The following is an 8,492-nucleotide window of genomic DNA, read 5'->3' as shown; positions in this document are numbered from 1 at the left end:
TTTGGCTGTAGAGCGGGCCTCTATTTGGGGGAGAATAAAAAGAAGCGGGACCCCTTCTCAGGGACAGGGCATCCAGAGTGAGGGGGATCTGGGTAGACAGGGAGGAGGAGGAGCCTCTGGGTAGACATCTCAGGAGGAGTCTCTCAGAGCCCAGCTTGGCCCCTTATTGGGGTGTGAGCAAGGAGAGATGAGAACAAGATGCAAAGGCACCCCAAACTCAAGCTTGGAAACAAAGATACCCCCAAGTGCATGGCAGAACATCAAAACCTGAGTATGGAAAGCAGCCTGCCACGTACTGGGTACCTATTCTGTGCCAATAACTGTGGTAGATGAATTTCCTTTTGTAATCATTTGAGATGAGTTTCATTATCCCCATTTTACATAAATGGGAAACTAAGGCTCAGGGAGGAGAAGTGACTCATCTGAGGTCACCTAGCTACTCAGTAGTGTAAGCAGGATTTGACCGGAGAGTTATCTATCTCCAAAGCCCATGCTCATTTCCCTCTAATGTGATTTGACACATTTTCAGCCCCCTCTGGCTTACATCCTTGCTTAATTCATTCACAGTTAAAATCTGGTTCATGCCTGGAAAGCAGCAGCCTTCAGGATGGCCAGAACCCTACTCTTCACTCACAGTCCTCCAAGAGGTTACTAGGCCTAGGAAGGTCCATCTGTGTCCCTGGCCACATCTCCAAAGGCCCAGATAAACCCAGAACAAGGCTTGGATTCCACTTTCCATGTTCTGAGTGCCCTTTGGGAGGGAGGCAAACCCAAGATCAGGTGTGGGATGACAGAGATGAGGCTCCTCTGCTATGCTGTGAAAACCTGGGAATTCAGAAGCAATTCCTGAGTGTGCCAACACATAATCCTGGGTGGGGAGGACAGTAGAGGAAAGAGGAGAGACCTCTTTATGTCTAGGAGCGCTCCACACGCTACTCACTCCTAGTCATAGCACATACTTTCCTTCTCGGGAGCAGGGCTGGGACTACTCCCTGTCTCAGTGGGGGCTGGTGACTCTGGGCCCCCACCTTCTGTCCCACCCCAGCAGGGCCTCAGAAGTAGTGATTCAGGCCCCTGAGGTAGGGAAAAATTACTCCCCAAGGGAGCCTGAGAGGAAGTCAGGATCTGTGGATGAGGTGGGTCCTCTCTTATCCAAGTCCACACCCCCTCAAGTTTCAAGTTTCCTGAGCACCGATTCTATGCTAGCCTCTGAGCGACCAACAGAAGAGCCCTGCTGAGCCTTGCCTTGGAGGAGCTCCAAGCAGACTAAAATCAGTATGTGGGGACCTCTTGGGCCCACGGATGCAGAAGGCCTCAGGCATAACATTATGAGCTCAGATTCCCAGCCCCATGAATGGCCAGGGGTATAAACTTCTGAGCCACAGATTTCACTGCTTATTAGCTCTGTCTCCTTGAGCAAGTCACTTCACTTCTGTGTGCTTCAGTTAACTCGCTTGTAATCTGGAGATCATGCCTCCTTCACAGAGGTGAGGGGTGAATGAGATAATGCATATAAAAGGCGTAGCATCATGCCTGGCCCACCAAGGCACTTACTAAATGGAAACTATTATTCCTCCACAGAGCCTCCCACAGAGACACCCTCATTCCTGGTCACACATGTTCTCACCCACTCACACCTGCTTTATGTGCCATACGCACATTTTTCAGCCCTCTGGTGTTCTCACATACATACATATCCATACATGAATTCTTAGTCTTTCTCTCCTACCCACTCATGCCACACCAGGTGCAAGGCCTGGTTCCTGCCATCATGGAATGTAGAGTCTAGCCCCCACATTTTATCATGTCACAGTCACACACACACATGCATGAACATACAAACACCCTGGATTTCTGGGGTCCTTGTCCTTGACCTCTCCTTGCCTACCTTGCACTCTGACAAGAGAAGTGAAGTAACTCACCTAAGACTACACAGCCAGGAAGTGGGAAACTCAGGATTCAAACCTGGGCTGTTTGACTACAGAACAGGAACTTCTACTCATGATTCTATGCTGATATCCCAAGGCCCTGGAAATATGTGTGCACCAAGGGTTGGGCCTGGCACACCAAAGGGTCAGAGAGCAGAGAGCCCACCCTGCAAGGCTAGCAGCCCTCTCTCCTAGCTACAGTCATCTCTGGCCTACCCTAGGCCTCCTGTCTGTCCCCTCAAAGAACCATCACCTCTGCCTGTACCCTCCTCACTGGTACACACACCAATAGATGGAAAAAGTGAAGGTTTCATTTCTTGAACACCTACTGTGTGCTGGGCATTGTAGTTGGATGCTATACCTTTGGTGCTCTCTTTGTTTAATTCTCACACCATCCCTGAGGTCAATATTAATGGGCCTATTTTAGAGATGAGAAACAGGTTCCAGACTCAATCTAGCTGCATCCTCTGCACTGCCAGCCTCAGCCTGTAAAGCCCACTTTTGCCCAGCTGCTTATTTCTAACACCTCATTCTCTCCTGTTCTTCCCCATGCTCTCACCTCCCCCTAGCTGAGACCAGCTGGAGTCTGTGTTGGCCTAGGTTGTCACTCTCTCCCCTACAAATACCTTGCTTTTCCCAAGTCACTATCTCTCTGGGTCAGGCCCAGGCCAGGCTCAGGGTGGGGCCAAGCCCTCCCACTTTTCCTTCTGCCATATCCTAGCTGTGCCACACCCCAGGGCTAGGTCAGATACAGCTCCAGGTGGGTTTTCCCTGCAAGTCTAGTTTTACTGCAGCCAGGACAAGTCCCAATGGCTTGAGGAGCAGGGGTGGTCCCAAAAGCTTAAGACTCAACTGGACACTCAACTCCCAGGCCCTCTCTGATCCCTGCCCCAGCTTCATGCCTGGTTTGTGGGTATTTGCACTGAAATCACTTTGATCTTCCAGGTGTCAGCCTGTCTCTGCTCAGGCTGTTGGCAGAAAGAGACCAGGGATAGGAGGAGCCCCTCTCTTCCTGAGATGGGCTTGCCCCTCCCTCCCTCTCTTTTTATCCCCTCCTTATATTACTTTACCCTACTCTGGACTCCACAAAATCTGTCCCAATCCGCTGGGCCCCATACAGGTAAATGGCCTGCCCTATGCCCCTAAAACGAGTCTGGAACAGGGCATCTGAGAGCCAGAGCATGGCTCAGTGGGGAATAGTGGTTGGCACAGGCTCTGAACCATAGCTGGGACCCTGGGCTCCTTAGAAGCCTTATCTTCAATATCCATGCCCTCCTGAATGTCACTTGTCTGGGCTCAGCTTCCTCTGGCAGTTCCTCCTGTCCTCTCTCTCCAGGCCAGCATAGGGCAGCCTGCTGGGGGGAATCTTGCAGCATTCCAGCACAGCCCACCTGTTGTCTTCACACTCCAGTTACCTGGGGACTGTGCAAATAGGGGCTGGGCCATCCATCACTGTCAGGGGCTCAGGAATTTGGGGGAGGAGAGCAGCAGCTGTCCCCACCTGTCACTGACCCCATCCTAGTGCCCCATATCACAGGGCCAGTAGGCCTGGGGAAGGATGATACTGGCTGGAGAAATGGTTTCTTTGCCTAGTCCTGCTCCTGGCTCCTTAGTGAACATTCTGGACATGTCAGGCCCCATAAACACAGGGAATAAAATTCCCCTGGAGAAACATCCCAAGCATGGCAAACATTTGGACAACCCAAGGAGTAGAGGGAAAGGGCAGTTGCTTCCTCTTCTCTCCATCCCTGCTGGCTCTGACCCTCACTAGCATATGAGTTAGCTTCCTACCTGCCACCCTACCAGGAAGGCTAAAGAACCAGGCTCTTGGCTTTCTCCACCGATAAACCCAGGCCTACTGGGGACTGGACCCAGCTGGCCAGATAACCATGGCACATATATGGTACTCAGGCCCACCACCCTCCAGCTTCCCCTGAACTATCCCAGCCAGGATCTCTGACATGGAAACCTCCCCTTGCCAATCACAACTTAGTCCAGCTTGGTTTAGAGACTCCTTCTTACCTGTGGTAAGGAAACCCCCAGTGTCTGAACTCGGTGTACCTCCTAATGAGGGCCCAGTTTCTTTCTAAGGCTTTCTTTTAGTCTTCCCACCAAACATCCCCACCCTATCCCCACCATACCTCAATCTCTCCATGGCTGCTCAAGTCAGGGTTGGGGTGAGACCTCAATTGACAACCATCCACCCCCGCATCTTCCTCAAAAGGAAGCCAACCCCCTCAGAGGAACAGAACTCTTCCTGGTCTGGCTTGTTTTTCCCTCACATCCCCTCTCCAGGACACAAAACAGAGCCTCTGGCAGCCCCAACTTCAGCCATGAGGGGTGGAGGAAGAGGTGTGGAGAGGGAGAGAATGTTCTCCTTGGATTGGTTCATGGGAAAGGCAGAAAGCTCCAGGGGCTTCTGAATTAGGGGATTAGAGCTCTAAAGACAGAGGAGGATGGAGGTAGGATTTTAGAGGTGAATAAATGAGACATTCTGTAGGTTGTTGAATCAAAGGGGTAGAGTCCCCAAGATATCTTCTAGCCCTTTTAGCCTCCCTATTCCTTAATCTCTGTCGACCCCCAGTGGCCAGCTCAGTATTTGCATTCCAAAAGTCAACTGAGCACTGAGCCTGGCCCCCAACAATCCAATGGGACATGGGGGACAAGGCCAGCTTCAAGTGCTGGCCTGGGCTGAGCTAAATCAGGAACATCCTCCCTTATCCTCCCCAATCTCCCTCCAAGTATTGGAAATCCAAACTATCCAGGCCTACCTTAATACCTGCCTCCTCTGAGCAGCCTTTCTAGAAGGCCCTAGCCCATAGGCCTGTTCCCTCTTCTGAGCTCCATATACTGACAGTACTACTCAGGATTATCATTTGGATTTTCATTATTTGTGTACATCTTAGTTCTCCTACTACATACTCATCTGGGGCAGACACCACTGACTGGTTCTCCTTTATTTTTCGAATCAAGGCCAAGCATAGGGATGGACATACAGGAGGTGTGCAAAAAAAATGCTAATGGTGATGGTGATAATGAAGATGATGATGATGGTAATGGGGGTGACAGCTACCATTTATTGAGCACGTTCTACATTCCAGGCACTTTGTATCCATTCTCTCATTCAAAAGTTATTTTACATACGGATGACTGGCATTCTCAGAAGTCAAGTGTCCTAAATAACTCCAAGGTTTGAGACAGGTCTCTGTGGCTGAAAGCTACAAGCACCCTCATATACTGTGTGTCAGATACAGCCTTTACCCCTGGAAGGGACACAGGGATAATTATGACTCAGTCCCTGACAACATGGCATGGTGTGGGCCACACGAAAGAGCATATGCTCCATGGAGCATAGAGGGACTAGCTCTGCATCTTTCCTCCTCATCTCAGAATCATTCCTCTCTTGTTTGCTCATTTGACAGAAGGACAGATTGCCTGGTCCAGATGTGCAGGCCCCCAGGTACCATCACACAAGGAGGCTATGGTCCACTAGGTGACTCTTATGGACAATGGACACCTGAAAATTCAAGAATTCAGGACCACAGAGGGAGAGTCCATTAGAGACTGATACCACTAGAATACCCAGAGTCTCCCAAGAACCAACATGGGTCAATTCAATTCATAAACACTACTGGGCCTCCACTGGGATCCTGGCAGGTGCTGGAATCTGAAATTCAGAGAGATGAGAGATGCCTGAGTTAGTTCCCTTCACTCCATGTCATGCCCCATTAGCAAACAGTCCCTGGCCAGCAAGCACTATTGAATAGAGGGCCCATCGACCTGAGCCTTACTCTTTATTTTATTTTTTTATTTTATTTTTTTATTTTATTGATTTTTTACAGAGAGGAAGGGAGAGGGATAGAGAGTTAGAAACATCGATGAGAGAGAAACATCGATCAGCTGCCTCCTGCACACTCCCCACTGGGGATGTGCCCGCAACCAAGGTACATACCCTTGACCAGAATCGAACCTGGGACCTTTCAGTCCGCAGGCCGACGCTCTATCCACTGAGCCAAACCGGTTTCGGCTGAGCCTTACTCTTGTCTGTGGTTTCCCTGAGCCATTTTGCCTTTCTCCAGCCTAGTCGCCTTCGAGAAAAACAGGCATCTCACTTTTATCCTCTTTCCTTCCCCCAAGTAAGCCACTCACCTGAGATTCAGTCACTCTGTTCTTTGTGCGAAGAGTACCTGGGGGCATTGGAAAGGAAAAGCTCCTTGTGAAGGTCCAGGGGGGTTTCAAGGTTCCCCTTACCTACTCCCACCACTAGGGGTCTAACAAGGCCCTGGCTTGGAGTTGACAATCATGGAAAGAAGACAGCCTATTCAGTTTCCCAGGCACATTCTTCCAGGAGCAGAGCTTACAGGTTTCAGACCAGATTTTCCATGGGCATTTTTAAAGGATTTTTATGGCTGAAGTGGATGATTGGTAACACCTGCTTTTAAAAAAAATGTCCAGACTGAAATAATCAGGGCCAGGCAATAAGTCACAGGCTTCTGTGACTCTGATTACCCATTTTTCCTCATATTGGTGCATAACATAACTGTTTCCTGGAGGAAATCTTGGCCCTGACAGCAGAACCTCCCAGGGCACACTGCTGGGCCAAAGCACAGTGGTCTTCCTCTATTGGGCATGTGTGTCTTTGTTGGAAATCCACCTTTCATCAGCAGCTGACAACCTCACTCAAAGCCTAGCTGATTGCTAAGGCTGATGGATGTACATGTGCCCACCACACAGAATATTGGCACTCCAGGATCTCACTGGGGTAGATGGGCTCACCTACTGCCACATAGCACATAGCAAACTTGTACTTCCAGAAATAATGACTCCAGGAGAAAGCTCTCCTGACACTCTCAGTGATCCCTGAGTTGAAGTCAGGCCACTAGGGTCAGTGGTGCTCATACCCCACACAAGTCAGAAGACAACCATGAATGGGATGGAGGTGTTACACAGTCCTGAGTAGCCCATGGCATTCACTGTGCGGGACTGGGAGCCTACTTCATAGGGTGGTTTCCAGGATTCAATGAGTTAATACACATGAAGCACTTATATAGCATGTGCCATGGATGTGTTAGCCCTTATAAGCTGGGGTATTTTTTTCCTTCTTTAAATATTCATTAGCCAATCTGTATGCCTTCTTGGCTTTGCATATTGGTCTCCTTTACCTTTGTGTTTTGTTTTTTTCTCATTAACATGTAAGAACAAATGATCAATTAACAATATTAGTTCTGTCTTAGATTTGGAGCCCAAATTATTTTTATTATGCTATTGCTTTTCAGATTACTCCTTATAACAGCTTTATTGATATACAATTTACATACCATATAATTCACCCATTTAAAGTATACAAATCAGTAAGTTTTAATATATTTGCATATTTCTGAAAATTATTTCATTTCAGAAAATTTTATCACCCCTCAAATGGCATATCCCCTAGCAACCACCCCCATTCATTATTTCTCTCTCCCCGAGTCTCTGAAAACCACTAATCTCTCTCTCAGTGTATTTGCCTTTTGGACATTTCCTATAAATGGTATCATTCAGTATGCGGTCTGTTATGACTGGCTTCTTTCACTTAGCATAATGTTTTTGAGGTGCATCCATGTTGCAGCTGTGTCGGTAGTTTGTTCCTTTTTATTGCCACATAATATTCCATTTCATGGGTATAGCACAGAATTTTTATATGTTCATTAGTGATGGACCTATGGGTTGTTTCCACTTTTTGGATATTATGAATAATTCTGCTATGAACATGTAGAAATTTTTGTGAGGGCATATGTTTACATTTCTCTTGGTTACACATACCTATGAGTAGAGTTGCTGGGTCATATGGTAAGTCTATGTTTAACTTTTTAAGGAACTGCCATATTGTTTTCTAAAGTGTTGTGCCATTTTACATTCTTACCAGCAATGTATGAGAGTTTCACTTTCTCCACATCCTCCTCAACACTTATTTTCTTTCTTTTTATTATAGTTATCCTAGTGGGTGTGAAATGGTATCTTATTACAGTTTTGAGGTGCATTTCCCAGATAAGTAGTGAGGTTGAGAATTTCCTGTGCCTATTGGTCATCTTATTTGGAGAAATATCTATTAATATACTTTATTCATATTTAATTGGTCATTTGTCTTTTTATCATTGAGTTCTAAGTATATTTTATATGTTATGGATTTACATCCCTTACCAGGTGCATGATTTGCAAATATTTTCTCCCTTGGGTTATAATTTTACTTTCTTTTTTGGCAATTAACAGAGTGCATTTTGTGTGACAGTTGGCAGGTGCTAAAGGCTTATATAGAATGCTAAAGACCCAGTGCATGAATTTGTGCACCAATGGGGTCCCTCAGTGTGCCCTGCAGGATCAGGCTGAAACTGGCTCTCCGACATCCTCTGAGGGGTCCCGGATTGCGAGAGGGTGCAGGACAGGCCAAGGGACCCCACTGGTGCACGATCAGGCAGGGGAGGGATGCGGGAGGTTGGCCAGTCAGAGAGGGACTGCGGGAGGGCTCCAGGGCATGTCTGGCCTGTCTTGCTCAGTCCTGATTGGCCAGACCCCAGCAGCAAGTTA

Source organism: Cnephaeus nilssonii (assembly GCF_951640355.1).
Source record: "Cnephaeus nilssonii genome assembly, chromosome: X".
NCBI lineage: Eukaryota > Metazoa > Chordata > Mammalia > Chiroptera > Vespertilionidae > Cnephaeus > Cnephaeus nilssonii.
Note: the sequence above shows the minus strand (reverse complement) of the source record.